General features: G+C 44.6%; 1 protein-coding gene across 5 annotated transcripts in view; it reads right to left on the minus strand.

The window, feature by feature from the left end:
- Positions 1-17,258, minus strand: part of LOC309862014 (uncharacterized protein) — a 368,153-nt gene that overhangs the window by 307,106 nt on the left and 43,789 nt on the right. For 4 of the 5 annotated variants that reach the window (XR_014310279.1, XR_014310281.1, XR_014310282.1 and 1 more), the window contains exon 4: positions 6,069-6,164. The gene's annotated coding sequence lies outside the window, so the exon portion shown is untranslated. Of the gene's footprint in view, positions 1-6,068; positions 6,165-6,562; positions 6,862-17,258 lie in introns of those variants that run through there. The other variant, XM_082725312.1, reaches the window with a different exon arrangement.

A 17,258-nucleotide genomic window follows, 5' to 3' on the forward strand; every position in this document is an offset into this window, starting at 1 on the left:
AAATGCGCCAATACCATAACATAAATTCAGGTGAGAACAGGGCATGTTTTAGTTAAGTTTACTGAGGTGTGATTTACATACAGAATTCACCATTTTTAGTAAAGAGCTCTATCAATTTTCATAAAGGCACGGAGTTATGTAACCATCACCACAGTCAAGACAGAGAACATTTCCATCACCCCGAAGAGTTCCTTTGCTCCAGCCCCTTCCCCCATTCCCAGCCCCTAGCAACCTCTGATTTGTTTCACCTCCTTCTAACTGTGCCTTTTCTAGAATATCAGGAATTATTCAGTATATAGCTTTTTGAGTCTGGTTTCTTACACTTCTAACAATGCTTTTGAGATTTATCTATGTTGGTGTACATATCATTAGTTCATTCCTTTTATTGTTGAGCATAACACACAAACACATGGAGACTTTTAAAAATTCACCTATAAAAAAAGCATGATCTAAAATACTGATAAGATGTATCATTTTATGTATCACTTCAACAGATGTTTGGGTTTCCTCTGTGTGCCTAGGAACAGGGGTTACATCAGTAAGCGAGATAAAGTCTTCACTCCCATGGTGCTTTCATTGTAAAGCAAAAAGACAAAATAAATGTTTATCAGGCAGTGAGAAATGACATGAGGCAAAAACAGAACAGTACAAAAGATGGAGGGGGTGGCACTGTTGTAAAAAGTGGCCAGGGAAAGCCTCTGAGTGCTTCAGAGGGAACAAGAACCAGAAGCCTTGAGGTGACTTACATGAAGAACATTCCAGGCAGAAGGAATGGGCAGAGCAGAGGCTGGGGGCTAATCCAGCTTGGAGTGTTTGAGGAGCAAATGACCAGAGGCTGCACTAAGCACAGCAAGGGTGGGAGATAAAATAGGAGGGAAGGCAGAGCCTCACAAACCTAGGTAAGGCCTTCGGGTTTACCCAAGTGAGGCAGGAAATGACTGAATCTAGAAGCCTCAGACCATTTGCCTTCACATGGATGTTCAGGTGGCCAGGATCTCGGGAGCTGGTTGCCCAGTCTCCAAGGAATAGCAGCAATAAACCTAGTCTCCACGCCCACCACCACTTGGCACTTCACAGAGGAGACCTCCTGGGGCCTGCAACACCACCTCGCTATCACCCTCGGACTCCCACTAGGACCGGACACATAATTTCCCAGCTCCATGTAAGGTCTCCAGATAAAATACAATGGAATCTGAATTTCAGATGCACAATGAATAGTTTTTAATATAAGTGTGCCCCAAATATTATAAGGGATATATTTATACAAAAAAATGAAAAGGAGGGGCTCTTTGTTCAATAATTGAGAAGTTCAAGACAGTGGCAGCAGAGCACCGAAGCACAAAATCCTTCTAAGTGCAGGGACGTGCGTGGCTATGCCAGGCGGAGCTGCACAGTGGAGCTGCTCCCTCTCTCCTCTCCCCAGGCAGTTCTCTGGTCTCTACGGGAGACAATTCAGAGCTCAGCCTTCCTAAACATATGACCTACCGCCTCCTCTTTCCGCTGCCTTACAGAGCAAACCATCCAAATGGAATCTCAAACTCTCAGTCCCACACATTCTCCCACATGTGTATCCTCCTTGCCTCTTCCCCACCTGCTTCAATGGAGCCACATCCTTCCCTGAGACAGAGTACCCTCCCCATCTGAGTTCTGGATCCCACCCCCTCCTGCCCCCACAGATGCCTACACTACTCATTACCTGCTTCTTCTCTGCAACTTCTGGTCTACCAGAAGTCTACTTCTCATCAACAATTCAACACACCCAAGTCTTCCTCCTCCCACTCTTTAAAAAAAAAAAAAAAAGAAAAAACAACCTTTCTTGGATTTTCCCATAGCTCTATAGCTATCACTACCCTTCCATCCACATCCCCTCTACTCTCCCACATCCCAGTGTCCGGTCAACTTCCTGCTAGCAGGTTGTGGCACTCTATGACACACCCCTCACTACAATCTCTCAATTACCATGGTATCCATTTCTCAGGGCTTACCTTTCCCTCCTTAAAGACATCTTTACTTGGCTTTTGTAACACCAAATTCTCCTGAATTCTATTAGAGGCAGCAACTTCCCAGTTTCCTCTGTGGGCCTCTCTCTTTGTACACTGGGATTCTGAGGCTTGTCCTAGACTCCATTTTCACATGTTACACATTCACCCACAGTGAAATCCAAAGGTTGTATGTAAAGAAGCCCACAACTCTCTAGTATAGACTTCTATCCCGAGTTATAGATGTTAAGGTCTACAGGATGCCTCTACTCTATGTCCTTGAACTCGACATGTCCAACATCAGATTTTTTTAAAAAGGGAAAAAAAAAAAAAAGTGGACTCATTCTCCTCCACCCTCTCCCCTGGCACCACCTCCCGTTTTCTGTATCTGAATGGCAGGTCCACCAAACCATTTCCAAGCCATAAATACAGGTGTTATCCTTGATTCTTCCTACTCCTTTACCTTTATACCACCAGATCTTACTAATCTTGCTTTCTAAATATGTTTATAAATTTCTAAATATCTAAATATCACTCCCATTTCAGTTACCACTATGTCTGCCACACCGTGCCTCTCTCTAATCTTGCCACCTCCTATCTCCACCCAGCAGCCCTAGCTGTGTCCGTTCTCCAGCCTCATCCCCTAGTGCTCCCCTTCATACAGTATGCTCAAAGTTCTCATAATAGCTTTCACTTCTCAGCTAGACCATGCCATTTCTTGCCTCCTTCTGGGCTTTTTACACCTGCTGTTTCCTCTGCCTGGAAGGCTCCTTCTACCCTATTTCCTGCCTCACTCCCCAACAAGGCTAACTCCTGCTCAACAGCCAGGGGAGCAGTAAGGATAATTGTCAAGACATATTAAAAATAAGTAAATAAATAAAAGACATATCCCAAGTCAGTTAACCACAGTTCCACCTCTTTTCAGGTGTGTGACTTTAACCTTTCCAAGCTTCAATTTCCCTTTCAGAAAAATAAGAATAATAATCAAAGACACATCATTGATTGAGTACCCAGCTATCTCCCTTCTTCCTAACAGAAACCCAGTTTTGTTCAGAGCCCACATGCTCATTCTGGGGAATCCATCATGATTGGTTTAAGTAAGTTATAGAAACCCACCTCCCTTTTCCCAGTGATTAATCCTGGCCAATACAACTTAAGAAGAAGTTAGCTCAGGACTTTTAGAACCACAGTTCTACCCTTAGAACCAGACAAGAGAGGTCCCTTCCCTGAGCCCCGTGCTTTAGAGGGTCTAACCTATCACAAACACATGGGTACCTCTGTCCCTGAGGCTCCCACAGAATGACTTACAACCCTCAGCATCTGCTGTGATAACCAACACCATTCAGATGCCACAGCAACACTTCCTATCTCTTGCCCTATATCCTCAAAAAAAGGCAGCTGCATCCCGAATGAGAAGGTTGTGCACTGTGCTCTGGCCACCCCCAGAGACCGACACTGCTATGACTGTGAGGGGAACCTGAGCAGCCGGAGCCTTCGCAAAAGAAAGAAGACAAATGAGCCTGTTGGGTCCTTCCTCTTGGCACAAAGGGAGCACATTCTTGCAAAACACAAGTATAGGAACTCACAAATCAGAGCTATATTAACACCAGCTGCACACAGTGGTTGAGGAACACTTTGCAAAACCAACATCCTATTGCATCTATGCGTGTCATACATGCAGATACTCCTCCTCCCACATCCATATGAAATAGAGCATGCACGAAGCATAATACTAATTCTTTATTTTGCAAAAGAAATGGACAGTGAGCACTCTAACTGTAGTTTTTAAATTCTTCAAAAAACTCAGATGTAACTTTCAAAAACCCAAAATGGCTTCTTAGCTTTAAAATACTTTTGATTAAAATTTTAACACCAACTCTAAATTTTATTTTGCTTTTTACTTTTCATTGATAGATAGGAGCATTTTAGAAGAAAAATAGCTTGCTAAAAAAGATCATTTGAATATTATCTTGTTTGAATGTAATGGCATAATTTTGCATACAAGTTAAATGCTCTTACGCTTGCTTTTAAAACCAGCAATTGACGATATAAAGATAAACAGTAAAATTGATGGTGATAATTTAATATTGTAATTTCTTTTCTTAGAACATTAAGTAGCAAATAAATTGCATAGTCAAAAGAAAGAGGACAAAGAAAGTAAAAAGCTTTACATTTTAGTACCTTAAATGGCACTTTCTTCCCCCGTTTTAAACAAGGAATCCCACATTTATTGGCCCTGGGCCCCATAAATTAGGTAGCCAACCCTGATGGTGGAACAGAAAGAGATAAGCATCTGAGTTCTTGATGTCACTGGTGAGCCACTGCCAACCTGAAAACTGGACCACCAACCCCATATTCCTTGTTTTGTCCACAATAAACGCGATTGTGATTAAAGCCACTGTTACAAAAGGTTTCTCTTACTTGTAACCAAAGCACTCCTAACCACTCAACTGCTACTTACCCCAGGGTTGTTCTACGGTTGAAAAGAGGTAAGTCCAGTGACCAGCGAACAGTTCATTTTCAAGCACTGAGTACAAGCAAGCACTACTCTAGTGCTGGAGCTCTTGCCACCCTGCTGGGCACATAGTGGGTTTCCATATACCTCACGACCACCACACAGCACTTTTCAGAGTAAAACAGGAACAAAGAAAAGTGATGCCGGGATTAAAGTACAGTACCAGGCCAACTAATAAGAGTACACACTCGACAAATGTTAGATCTTCTTATTCATGGATAAACTTAAACTTATCAGCTCTCCAGGAAGGCATTCCCACTTCCCCAAGTCTGCATGACGGACCCACAGCACCCTCTGTGTCCTCTAACACAGCAATTCCCACACACTGTAGCTCCAGAGCCTTTGACGAGGTCATCCACCACACCGGACTGTAGTTCCAAAAGGGTAGGGACTTGGTCTGTCCCATCCTCTGCTGTATCCACAGGGTCTCACAAATAGCAGGGGCTCAATTAATACTTGCTAACTGAAATTATTCAGTCTCCTGTGTACATACTTGCCTAACCCTGGTGACAGCACTGTGAATTAAATGCTATTTTAGTTGCATTTGCATTCTGGGGAAGCAAGACCTATATTTTATTCACTGATGTGTCCTCTGAAGTGCTAACTGCAGTACCCAATAGATAACAGTACTCAAGTGCTATGTGCTGCTCTTCCAGAATCCTCTCCTATGTCCAGATCATGCCTGTGAACAGTAGACAGGGAGGCAGAACGTACTGCTCCCATCACACATCATCTACCACATTATCTAGTTCTAGAAGGTGAGAATCAAGATGGGAGATCTTGCCATTCTAGGCACATAGGTCATATTTCTCTCCTGTCAACTCTTAAATTGGGTCTCTCTTGCCACAGCAAGACATATCATGCAGGTGGGGAGGAAAGCCCAACATAGTAGTTCTCCCTATCCACTGGGAACCCGAGCTTACAACCATGAGCACCTCCCTCTTCCCCTTCCTGAATCAGCTTGCTGGGGCTGTTGACTCAGTAAACCACTCTCCAGAACATCCTTCAGAAACAGCATGCCAGAGGCAAGCAGTGGACCAGAGTTGTGCGCTCACAATCCCCTCCCAAGGATTAAGAGACAGCCCCAACTCGGGCTCCAAGGAGTCAGAAAGGAAGGACAATAAAAGGAAAACAGAGGCTGCATGCTCTTCCCTTTTCACATGCAATCACCCCATACTGCCTTTGGGGAACAGATAGAACAGCAGCAGGCAGTTCGGCTGGCCCACCCTGGCTAATTACTGCCATCAGATTCAACTGGCAGAGTCCCCTTCAGGGTTTAGGGGAAGGAAAACTGTGCCCTGGACATTCTTCAGCAAAAAGGACCAGATGTGGTTTAGGGCACCTAGGCACACCAGGCATCTAGCTGTCCACAGCCATGCTAGGGACCCCGCTCTAGGGGACCCTGTTGCAGTCAATCAAATACACCAGAGCCCACTTTACATCACCACACTAATGCAATCACTCCTATAGTGGGGGAGGGCTAAAAATCATTCAGACACCTGAGCTACTCCCACAAAACACCATATTTTTGTTTTCCCACATTGTGTACCCACGTTTTCAGAAACATTCCTTACCTTTCTCTACTCAGAAAGCCTCTTTCTTCACCTGGTAAGGGATCCTTCATCTTGCCCCTCTCATTAATGTAGAAGTCACTGGAACAGCAATTAAACCTAAAATGAAATTCTGAGTTAATTATCTATCTTTAGACTTAGACTTAGCCTCTGTGATGAAAAGTGGATTTTTATTCTGGAACTTTGTGGATTTTTCTCCCCGGCCCTTGATATCTTACTTTCCTACTTTCTCTTAAAGAAAAAAAAAAAAAAAAAATTAACTTCACGGGTTAAAAAAATAAGTGAACCATTTCTGGTTGTGGGAGGGGATAGAAAGAAACAAGCAAATACAGTAAGGTCCCCCTGGCCCCCATCTGTTCCAAATCTTCTCCTCACAGGATGTAATGTCTGAAAAGCAAGAAAAATATTCCTTCCTCTTCCAACATTCAGCAGGATCTTGCATGCAAAGAGAAGAATGTCTGGTTACTCTGTGGGTTTTCATCTGCTTTTTAACTCACGTGTTGCCGAATTACACTGGCCCCTCAATCGCATTTCCCCCACTTCCCAAAGAGAAGCAGTGGGATGGCTGGGAGGCAGCAGGGTTCACCACGAGCAAGGAACATCCTGGTTCTGGCAAAGCTCCCTCCCCTTCCACCAACCCTTTTGGCACAAAGGATTAGTTCTAAGTCTGGCCAATGACTTCTGCAGATTTCTTAGCTGAAGACTTGCCAGAGGGATGCCTGGGCCCCCAGAGGAAGTGGGGCCGGCCCCAAGAGTAAAAGGAGTGGGCTCAGAATCCTGAACTTCTTGTTCTGCGCGCTCACCCCCTGCTTCCAGGCACTTTGCGCGCGGATGTCCACATGCAGCCAACTCCTGGACATCTGAACAGGAAGGATGTTCCCCAGTAGCTCGCAACAGCCGTCACTGATGCCTTTCCAGGACCGGGAGGGTGATATTTATAGGGACGGCAGCCAGCCAAACCAGGCCAGCTCCAACTTTATTTCAACCAACCCTCCTTGTGTCTTCTCTAGTTCTCCTTCCAGTTAAATGGGGAGGCATTCCTCCCTTTATTGCTTGATTTTTTTACTCAGGGAAGGAGACTCTCATTAAAATGACTGAGAAACCCTGACTGAAAAGCTGGAAAAGGACCTGCGTGGTCTGCCCCCACCCACCTCGGCTCTCAGTCTTCCTCCCCTGTGCCCTGCAGCCATCTTCACCAGGCACTCCCCTTGGCACGCTCCTTTTTTATACCCAGGCCAACACAGAACCCCTTGCAGTCCTCCAGATGAGCAAAACTCCCTCTTAACCTGGGCTAAACTGGGCCCAGATTATCCTTCTGGCCACTCTCTAATCCCTTATCGCATCCTACAAGAAAGACCCTGCAAGGTCTAAACCCCCTCCCCCGCCACACACACACCCCTTCTCTGTCCTTCTTTCCTTCCACTTTCCCTCTGCAGACCTCTTCCTCCTCACCTTGGCTCATACACACCAAACCACCCCTCAGTGCCTTCCCATTTGCTATTTCCTCTACCTGGGACACCTTCTCCTGGGGTGTTTGAAAGCCTGGCTCCTTGATACCATCTACATTTCTGCCGGGAAACTGCCTTCCTCGAGAGGCCTTGCTAACACTGTCTAATAAAAAGCAGCCCCCGTCTCTCTCCAGCTGCTCTCTCCCACACATTCTTTAACTCAAAGCACCTTTCACAACCACCAAACACTCTCCTTGACCAAACTTTTGTGAGTCTCCTCTGAGCCCTTGTCAACTTGGCCTTCACCTTGGCCAGTCCTCAACCCAGAGTCCTGCTAAGTGAGCCCCTACCCTTGGTATCTGACCAAATTCCTCCACGCCCACCTCTGATATTGGCCTGCCTTATGCAAGAATCCTGATAATTAAAGAAGAATTTCCCCACCCTTAATGTTTCCTCCAACCACGGACCCACTTCCACACATCACAGATGTCCAGCTGTCTTTGCTATATTCGGCGTCGAGCGCACTCTCTTTTCCCTACAGAAAGAGTCCTGATCAAGCCTTCCTTACCATTTTAACCCGTGCCACAGTAATTTTTCTTCAACACGACCTCACATGTAATCTTTTCATTCATCTGTGTCTCCCCACCGGATTGATAGGGTCGACACACATTCTGCTCTCCACTAGCCTCCTAGAGCAGTATCTGCCATCCAGCAGACACTCAACAACTCTCTGCTGAATGAACAAATCTTCCTCTTGTCTCTCACTGTCTGTTCACCTGCCACCTCCTCTGGGAAGTCATTCCTGAATCTTCGAAGGCTTGACACTGCACCTCACCCAGCAGTGATCCTACTAATCACAAGGGATAAGTCTTTGGTTTAATATGTATATTAACACGTATGTGCATAGGTATGTTTAATTTCTACTTCTACAATATACTGATATGCAATATGAAGCAGAGAAGTCTATCTTGACCATCTGCCCTGCTTCCCTTCCACACCACCCCACTTCCAGTGTGTTTTCTCCATCTGTACAGTCCAAAACATGTCTGTCTGTGTGTCTCCTCCTCCCAGCACACAGGCACTGCCTAACCCCTAGCAGGGGCTTAATTAAAAACGGGAGAGGATGGGACACCTGGTTGGCTCAGTTGTTAAGCGTCTGTCTTCAGCTCAGGTCGTGATCCCAGGGTCCTAGAATCAAGCCCCGCATGGGGCTCCCTGCTCGGCAGAAAGCCTGCTTCTCTCTCTCCCACTTCCCCTGCTTGTGTTCCCTCTCTCGTTGTGTCTCTCTCTGTCAATTGAATAAAAAAATAATAAATAAATAAAAAGGGGAGAGGAGTGCTTGATTTCTGGGCGGTGAGTTCGAGCTCCACATGGGGCGTAGAGCTAACTAAATAAATAAAAAGAGGGAGGAAGAGGAGCAGTGTGGGGCTGAAGACCAGGTTTCTTCTACCCAAAACCCAGCCCAGCTTGGCCTCCATCTTCCTGGCTTTCTCTATCCACAGGGGGAGAGCTGGCACACCGAGGGGCTACCCTGCAAGAGGGGGGTTAGTCTACCACACTTACGAGGCCCACGCAGGTTAGAGCAGTGGCCTTAAGCCCACTGCTCAAAGTGTGGCTCCTAGAGGGCATGAGGGTTCATTAGGGGCCTGCAAAACTAGGGGCCCCAAGGCCCCGAGCTTTGAGAATTACAGCCTGCTTAGAATCCTGGCGGGGCTGGGGGACTGATTGTCGAAACCGCCCAAATAGGTTTCCACATAAAGGAAAAGCAAACAGAAGAAGGCTCTTCCTCATCCCTGTGAGCCTCTCGGAAGAGGGCAAACCTTCAGGTGTTTGTTGAAAACCTAACCGGATTAAAAATGCTTTGAAAGGGCTAGAAGAGGAAGTACAGAGTCTGACCCCCTCCACTAGCCTGCAGCCAAACCACTGTCACTTTCCCTGCCCACAACCTCTGTCTCCGGATACTGTACACAGAGAAACCCGGGTCTAGGAAGGTACCTGGGGCAGAAGCAGGAATTAATGTCATGGTCCACCAAGGGGTACCAACTCCTCTAACTGCCAAGAAAGAGAGCTTCTGAAAAGCAGATCAACCAGCCAGGATTCCAGGATAGGAAGAAGGGTGAGCGCTACACACAGCCTTCACTGCTCTCACCCCAGAGTCTGGAAGATTCTGAAATGCAGGGGCCCCTACTTCCTGGAAGGTGCTTAATTATCAGGCACCCCACCCCCACCCCAGGTGGGTGGGTCTCCCTTCTCACAGCCAATTCATCCCAAGAAGTTTCTGGTGAAGAGAGTGTCCAGATGCGTTTGCCAAACAATAACTAAAGGAAAAGACAAGACTTACCCAAGACTCCAGATTTTGGTTCATTCTCGGTTGGACAATTTTACCAGATCCTGTCACTCAATACCATCATGCTAGGATGACCAAGTACCTCAGGTTTCCAGGGACTGTCCCGGGTTGAGCCCTTACAGTATCCCATCCCAGGATGGTCGGGTTCATCCATGCAGCTTCCCCAATCTCCTTCCCTCCCTCCCCACAGTTTCAGATGGGCACATATTTGAGGAAAGGGGGCTTCCCGATACTGTTCCCTAATCCTCACGCTCTTGCTGGGTTTTAGAAGGAAGGGAAGTGATAAATCTCTGGGTTGAATTAGTTTCTTTCAACCAAAGACTTTAATATAAAAAGAAGGAGCTGGATAAGAATACAGCCACTCAGTACTTTCCCTGCTGAGTATACAATGACTTCTTTAATCCTATGAGGTAGAGAACCATTTTCCAGATTGGGAAAGTGTGGCCCAAAATCACAGATAATAAGTGGTAGGGTTGGGACCCCAATCCAGGCAGTGACACCAGAGCTCCCAAACTTACTGCCTTATATTGTGATCCCAAAAGATTTAGTCCTTGTCATTTTGATCACAGAGGACAAAATCAACTTGCAGTGACTTAGGCTGGATGGACAAAGCAGACATATGTGGAACAACTCACCAAGAAAATGCAATTGTGAGACTGTGACCATAAGCTCTCCTACAGATGGGACCCCTAGCAGCTCTAAGGAGATGATCAGGCCCCTGGACAGTTATGGCACAGCTGCCCTGGTCAGAGCCCAGAAGCCCCTAACATCAGCCCCACCCCCATCCACCTGCTCACGGGAGGCCAGATGAATCCACTCAAAGCCCAGAGCTGGATGTGTTCCTCCAGCCCTGTCTGGCACGTCAGCAGCCACACTGCATAATAAAATCCAGGTCCCTCAGAGCAAGTCTCATCTGTCGCCCTGAAAATAGAAGTGAAGGCTGACTCTACAGGAACCAATTTCGCAGCAGAGGTCATAAACCTGGATACAAGTGTATGCCCTTTGACTTTATAATCTCTCTTCTAAGACTATTCCCCAAGGAAATGGTTGTTAACCAGCAGCAACGGAGTGAAGGAGGGTGACATTTTACACATAAAGGCGTTTGTACATAGGGCTACTTGGAACGAGGCACTTGGAATAATTCCTATGACTCACAATAAAGGGTTAACTGAAGTATGATGCATCTGATATATCCATTCAATTGGATATTATGGAACCACTAAAATGTATGTTGATGAGTTGAAAATAGCACGGAAAATGCTTGGGCTACCATGTTAAGCACGACAAGTAGGAAATAAAACTATAAAGACAGTGTGATTACTATGTGAAAACAAACTATGTGAAAACAAAAATACTACTTGCAGGGAAAGGACCCAAAAGGAAACAAACACCATAAAGAAGAACTCATACTTACTAAGTAAGCATCCTGCTAAGGAACCGCTTTACATTCTTATCTCACATAATCTTCACGACAAGTTAGGAACTATTTTGATCTTCCCTTTATCAAGCAGAAAATCCAAGCTCCAAGAAGATAATTAAGCGGCCCAATGGCTAACAGGGGGGAAAGAACTTTTCCACACTATCCTAGACCCAGGTGCAGACAGTAGCTTGATTTGGCTGGTGAACTGCTGGCACGTGTTTCCCTTGACTTCCCACTTTATTTTCCAAATTGTCTATATTAACCATTATGACACTGTTTGAACATTTTGTTTGCACTGCAAAGGTAATCCCAGGCTTATCACACTTGGTATGTTGTATTACTTTTTTAATGTAGGAAACAATAAACTTAGGACCAAAGCACATTTAACAACAACAATAAACCTTACTTCATCTTTAATTCTCCACAGTTTGGCTTTCTGCTGTCCTTCTGGACCCATCTCCCACACTCCTTTTTCATAGTCTTTAAGTCACTAAGCTATTAGGTGACATGGTCAGGTCAGTTTGCAAAGAACACCTCTGGGCTGGAGAGGAAGGTGGAGAGGCAGGTGGAGGTGGTGGGGGCAGGTGAAGGGGTCCCTCTGGAGATGATCCAGCAAATGGCCAGGGCATAACACACACGTGGAAAGGACATGCCCACAGTGTTTGAGAGAGACAAACTATCCATGGAAAAGCATCAGCAACAGACAAAAGAAATAGCAGGAGGACAGGGAGCCAGTACCTGAGGGGATCCCACTCCCTCACTGCACGCACCCCACCCACCCCCACCCCACTTGCCACTGCCATTGCCACTGTCTCAGGACCTCAGGGCCGCTGCTCCAAGGAAGCCAGGAGACAGGAGGGCCTTCAGCCACCACTCCCTGGGACATCCAGGATGGAAATGGCGAGGGCTAGGAGGACTATCACCATCTACACTACCGTTCTGGACCTGGCCTTTCTTGGGGTGCTTTTTTCCTAGCTTGAGGGAGAAAGCACACTTTTGAGAAAACAAATTACAAGACAGCTTGGCTGCAGCAGAACAGTAGCAACACAGTGTGAAAAGTTGCAACAAAGATGCTCATACTTCACTCACTTTTCCCAGTCTTAGCACGTTGGAGATCATTCCAAGTAAGGAAGCTATAATATTGCTGGAGAAAATAAAATGAAAAGGAGGAACAGAGTTCCTTAGCACTTGGGGGTTCTGAGAACAGCCTGGGGGAGAGGCTGTTTAAATACTGATTTTTCTGAGGTGCCTGGGTGGCTCAGATGGTTAGGCATCTGCCTATGGCTCAGGTTGTGATCTCCAAATCCTGGGATAGAGCCCCGCGTTGGACTCCTGGCTCAGTCAGGAGTCAAATTCCCCCTGTGCCTCTTCCCTTGGCTCATGCTCTCTCTCTCCCTATGTTTCTTTCTCTCTCTCTCTCTCTCTCTCTCCCCCTAATGAATAAATAAAGTCTTTACCAATAAGTAAGTAAGTAAATACATACATACATACTGATTTTTCAGGCTCACCCACAGACATTCTGATTTCATAGATCCCGTTCAAGAGTCTGCCTTTCACCGAGCATCTCCCCATTCTACCTTCGAAGAAACCCTGACTTATGACATCTTGCAGAGGTAAGGATATTTGGGGAACTTTTCTAATTAATTCATCTTAAAAAAAAAAAAAAAAATATATATATATATATAATATATATATATATATATTATATATATATATATCGCAAAGGGTAGACAGGGAATTTTTTGTATTATTTTTGCAACTTTTCTAAAAGATAAATTATTTCAAAATAAAAACTTTAAAACATATATATTACAAAAGTAATATGTGCCTATAATAAAATTTTTTAGGGGTGCCTGGGTGGCTCAGTTAAGCGCCTGTCTTCAGCTGGAGTCATGATCCCGGAGTCCAGGGATTGAGCCTTGCATGGAGCTCCCTGCTCAGCAGGGGGCATGGAGGGTCTGCTTCTCCCTCCGCCCCTCACCCCGCTCTTGTGTTCTCTTTCTCTCTCAAATAAATAAAATCTTAAAAAAAAAAAAATTTTTTTTTTAATAGTACCACATTAGGTAAAGTAGAAAACAGACATTCGGGATGCCTGGGTGGCTCAGTAGATTAAGCATCTGACTCTTGGTTTGGGGTCCTGTCATGTTGTGAGATTGAGCTCGCCTGACTCTGTGGTAGGCACAGAGTCTGCTTGGGGATTCCTTCTCTCCATCCCCTTCTGTCCCTCTCTTCCATTCACACACATGTTTCCTTTGCTTCTCTCAAAAATAAACTAATTAATTAAAAAAAAAAAAAACAGACATCCCCCTTTAATGTCCCTCCTCCTCCACCACCAGCCTCATCCTACTCTTCTAACTAACCAGTGTGAATAGTCTGGTACATATTAGCAAACATGTCAGACTTTTTCTCTGATTTCATTTTTTAACAATAACTTATGCCTACAAGAATGTGATGAAAATGACCCTCAAAATTATTGGTTGAAATGCAAATTAATATAGCCCTTTTGAAAAGCAATTTACCGGGGCGCCTGGGTGGCTCAGTGGGTTAAAGCCTCTGCCTTCAGCTCAGGTCATGATCCCAGGGTCCTGGGATTGAGCCCCACATCGGGCTCTCTGCTCATCAGGGAGCCTGCTTCCCCACCACACACTCTGCCTGCCTCTCTGCCTACTTGTGATCTCTCTCTGTCAAATAAATAAATAAAATCTTAAAAAAAAAGAAAAGAAAAGAAAAGCAATTTACCAGTGTATATCAAAAATCATAAAAACCTTTATATTCTAAGACCTACCAATTCTATGTGTAGGAATCCATCCCTCCCAAAGACAGCACTCTCCTGGAACAGTATGCATCTTTTTTTTTTTTTTTTTAAGATGTTATTTATTTGAGAGAGAGAAAAAAAAAACCACTATGAGGGGAGGGACAGAGGAGGCAGAAGAGGGAGAAAGAGAATCTCAGGCAGATTTCCTGCTAAGTGTGGACGACCTTGAAGCAGGTGTTGGTTCCAGGAATGCTGAGATCATGACCTGAGCCAAAATCTGGAGTCAGACACCTAACACCTAATGACTGAGCCACCCAGACTTCCTCCTTGTTTTTTCAATTGTGGTAAGAATACTTAACAACTTAACCAAGTTTTAAGTGTATAATACATTAAGTGTATAATACATTACTGTGGACTATAGAGACAATGTCGTACAGCAGATCTCTAGAACTTACTCATCTTAACTGAAACTTTATGCCCACTGATTAGTAATTCCCATTTCTCCCTCCCTCCCTCCAACCCCTAACATAACCAGGTCACTCTTTCTATAAAGATTACTCTACATACCTCATAAAGGGAATCATGCAGTATTAGTCTTTCTGTGATCCACTTATTTCATTTGGCATGATGTCCTTGAAGTTCGTCCATGCTGTCCCATATTGTAGAATGTCCTTCATTTTTTAAAAAAGATTTTATTTATTTATTTGACAGACAGAGATCATAAGAAGGCAGACTCCCCACTGAGCAGAGAGGCTGATGCAGGGCTTGATCCCATGACCCTGAGATCATGACCTGAGCCGAAAGCAGAGGCTTCAACCCACTGAGCCACCCAGGTGACCCAAATGTCCTTCATTTTTAAGGCTGAATATACATGTAACCCATTACATGTATATACCAGTTTCTTTATCCATTCATCTTTTGATGGACACTTAGGTTGTTTCCTCATCTTGGCTGTTGTGAAAAGTGCTACAATGAACACAAGAGCACGAATATCTCTTTGACATCCTGATTTCAATATTTTGGGGTAAATATCCAGAAATGAGATTGTTAAATCATGGGGTATTTCTATCTTTAAGAACCTCCATACTGTTTTCCAAAGTAGCTATACCATTTTGCATTCCTCCCAACAGTGTGTAAGGGTTCAAATGTCTCCACATCCTTGCCAATGCTTTTTTTCTTTTATAAAAGCCATCTTGACAGGTGTGAGGTGATATCTCACAGTGGTTTGATTTGCATTTCCCCAATAATTAGTGACATTGATCATTTTTTCATTTACCTGTCGGCCTCTTTGTCCTCTTTAAAGAAATTTCCTCTCAAGCCCTAGCCCACCGAGAATCAGGAAATCGGGTTTTTTAATTATTGAGTTTTAGGAAGTATGTGATTATTTAAAATAATGACATCATGAAGCAACAAGGAAGATCGTTCTGATGATGTTAGTGAAAAAGGAAAACAGTATAAACATTTTACATATCCTTCAATTACCAAGTGTTTATTTTTCTAATTTAGTTTTTTTTAAATAGAGAAAACTAAGGAAACTAAACTGCTAACAGTATGTTACAGAGGTGTTATTTCAGTGAAACGTCTCTCTCTTTTTTTTAACCTTGCTGGTTGTTTCTTATTTTTAGGATTTATTTATTTATTTTAGAGAAAGAGAGAAAGTGCACGTGCACGAACGCAAGGGAGGGGCAGAGGGAGAGGGAAAGATGGAGACTCCCTCCTACTCAGAGCAGAGCCCTAAGTGAGACTCCATCCCAGAACCCTGAGATCCTGACCTGAGCAAAATCAAGAGCCAGAAGCTCAACCGAATGAGCCACCCAGGCGCCCCTCGAGTGAAACCCATTATTTCTCTGTTGAGTGCTCAGCCCTTGGATTTTGCAGAAAGACTGACAGACCTGGGTGAGAAATCCATATCCCACTTTCCCCATGTAAACCTTTTTTTTTTTTTTCTTAAAGTAGATCCCATGGCAGCATGAAGTGCAACCCGGGGCTTGAGCTCACCACCCAGAGATCAAGACCTGAGCGGAGATCAAGGATCAGATGCTTAATCAACTGAGCCACCCAGGCGCCCCTCTACATGTACAACTTTGAGGACTTCATGCAGCCTCGCTGAATCTCCGTTCCTTATGGAGATAAAGGGAGATAAAAATTGTCACCTAAACTTAATTCATGAATTAAAATAAAACATACCTTAACACTGAATACATTCCAATCCCTGACAGGATAAACAGAGCTGCTTGGGCTATTTGTCTGTATTCTGTGATGGGTCACATTTCACAAATCCATACTTAAACACTGGGATTTAAAAATGGGGATCAATGGGACGCCTGGGTGGCTCAGTTGGTTAAGCAGCTGCATTCAGCTCAGGTCATGATCCCAGCATCCTGGGATTGAGTCCCACATCGGGCTCCTTGCTCTGCAGGGAGCCTGCTTCTCCCTCTGACTCTGCCTTCCACTCTGTCTGCCTGTGCTCACTCTCGCTCTCTCTTTGACAAATAAATAAAATCTTAAAAAAAAATAAAATAAAATAAAAAATAAAAAAATAAAAATGGGGATCAAAATTCTGATAGCTCTCATTTTTCTCATGGGACCCACTTAAGCCCGTTCTTTTCCTCTAAAAGAGATATTGTACGAAATGCATTACAGTGATAAGGCACTATGCCCAGTTAATTGAAATAATGAAATGGGAATGAGATTTGCAAAATGCAAAGTACCTTAAGGTGTAATACATCATGAATGCATTCGGATGGGATGACCCTGAAAGGATGGTAATGGAACAAAGGCCCAAACACCTGCAGTATTTCCATGAGATACAATAATGCACTACATGAACATATTAAATGCAGGGGACCGGCAAGTGAAGATGGAACATGGAGGGGCCGTGTGTCAAAAAAAAAATCACCAGACTCTTTCAGTGTCTCAGCAAATGCTTCCAGGAGGAGGCAAGACTCTGAAGCGTAATGAGAATAAGAATAGTTATGTTGGGGGCACTTGGGTGGCTCAGTGGGTTAAGCCTCTGCCTTCGGCTCAGGTCATGATCTTGGAATCCTGGAATGGAGGCCCGCATCGGGCTCTCTGCTCAGTGGGGAGCCTGCTTCCCCCCCTCTCTCTGCCTGCCTCTCTGCCTACTGGTGACCACTCTCTCTCTGTCAAATAAATAAATAAAATCTCTAAAAAAAAAAAAAAAAAAAAGAATAATTATGTCGGGATGCCTTTCAGCCAATCA

Source organism: Mustela nivalis, assembly GCF_964662115.1.
Source record: "Mustela nivalis genome assembly, chromosome: 3".
Lineage (NCBI taxonomy): Eukaryota > Metazoa > Chordata > Mammalia > Carnivora > Mustelidae > Mustela > Mustela nivalis.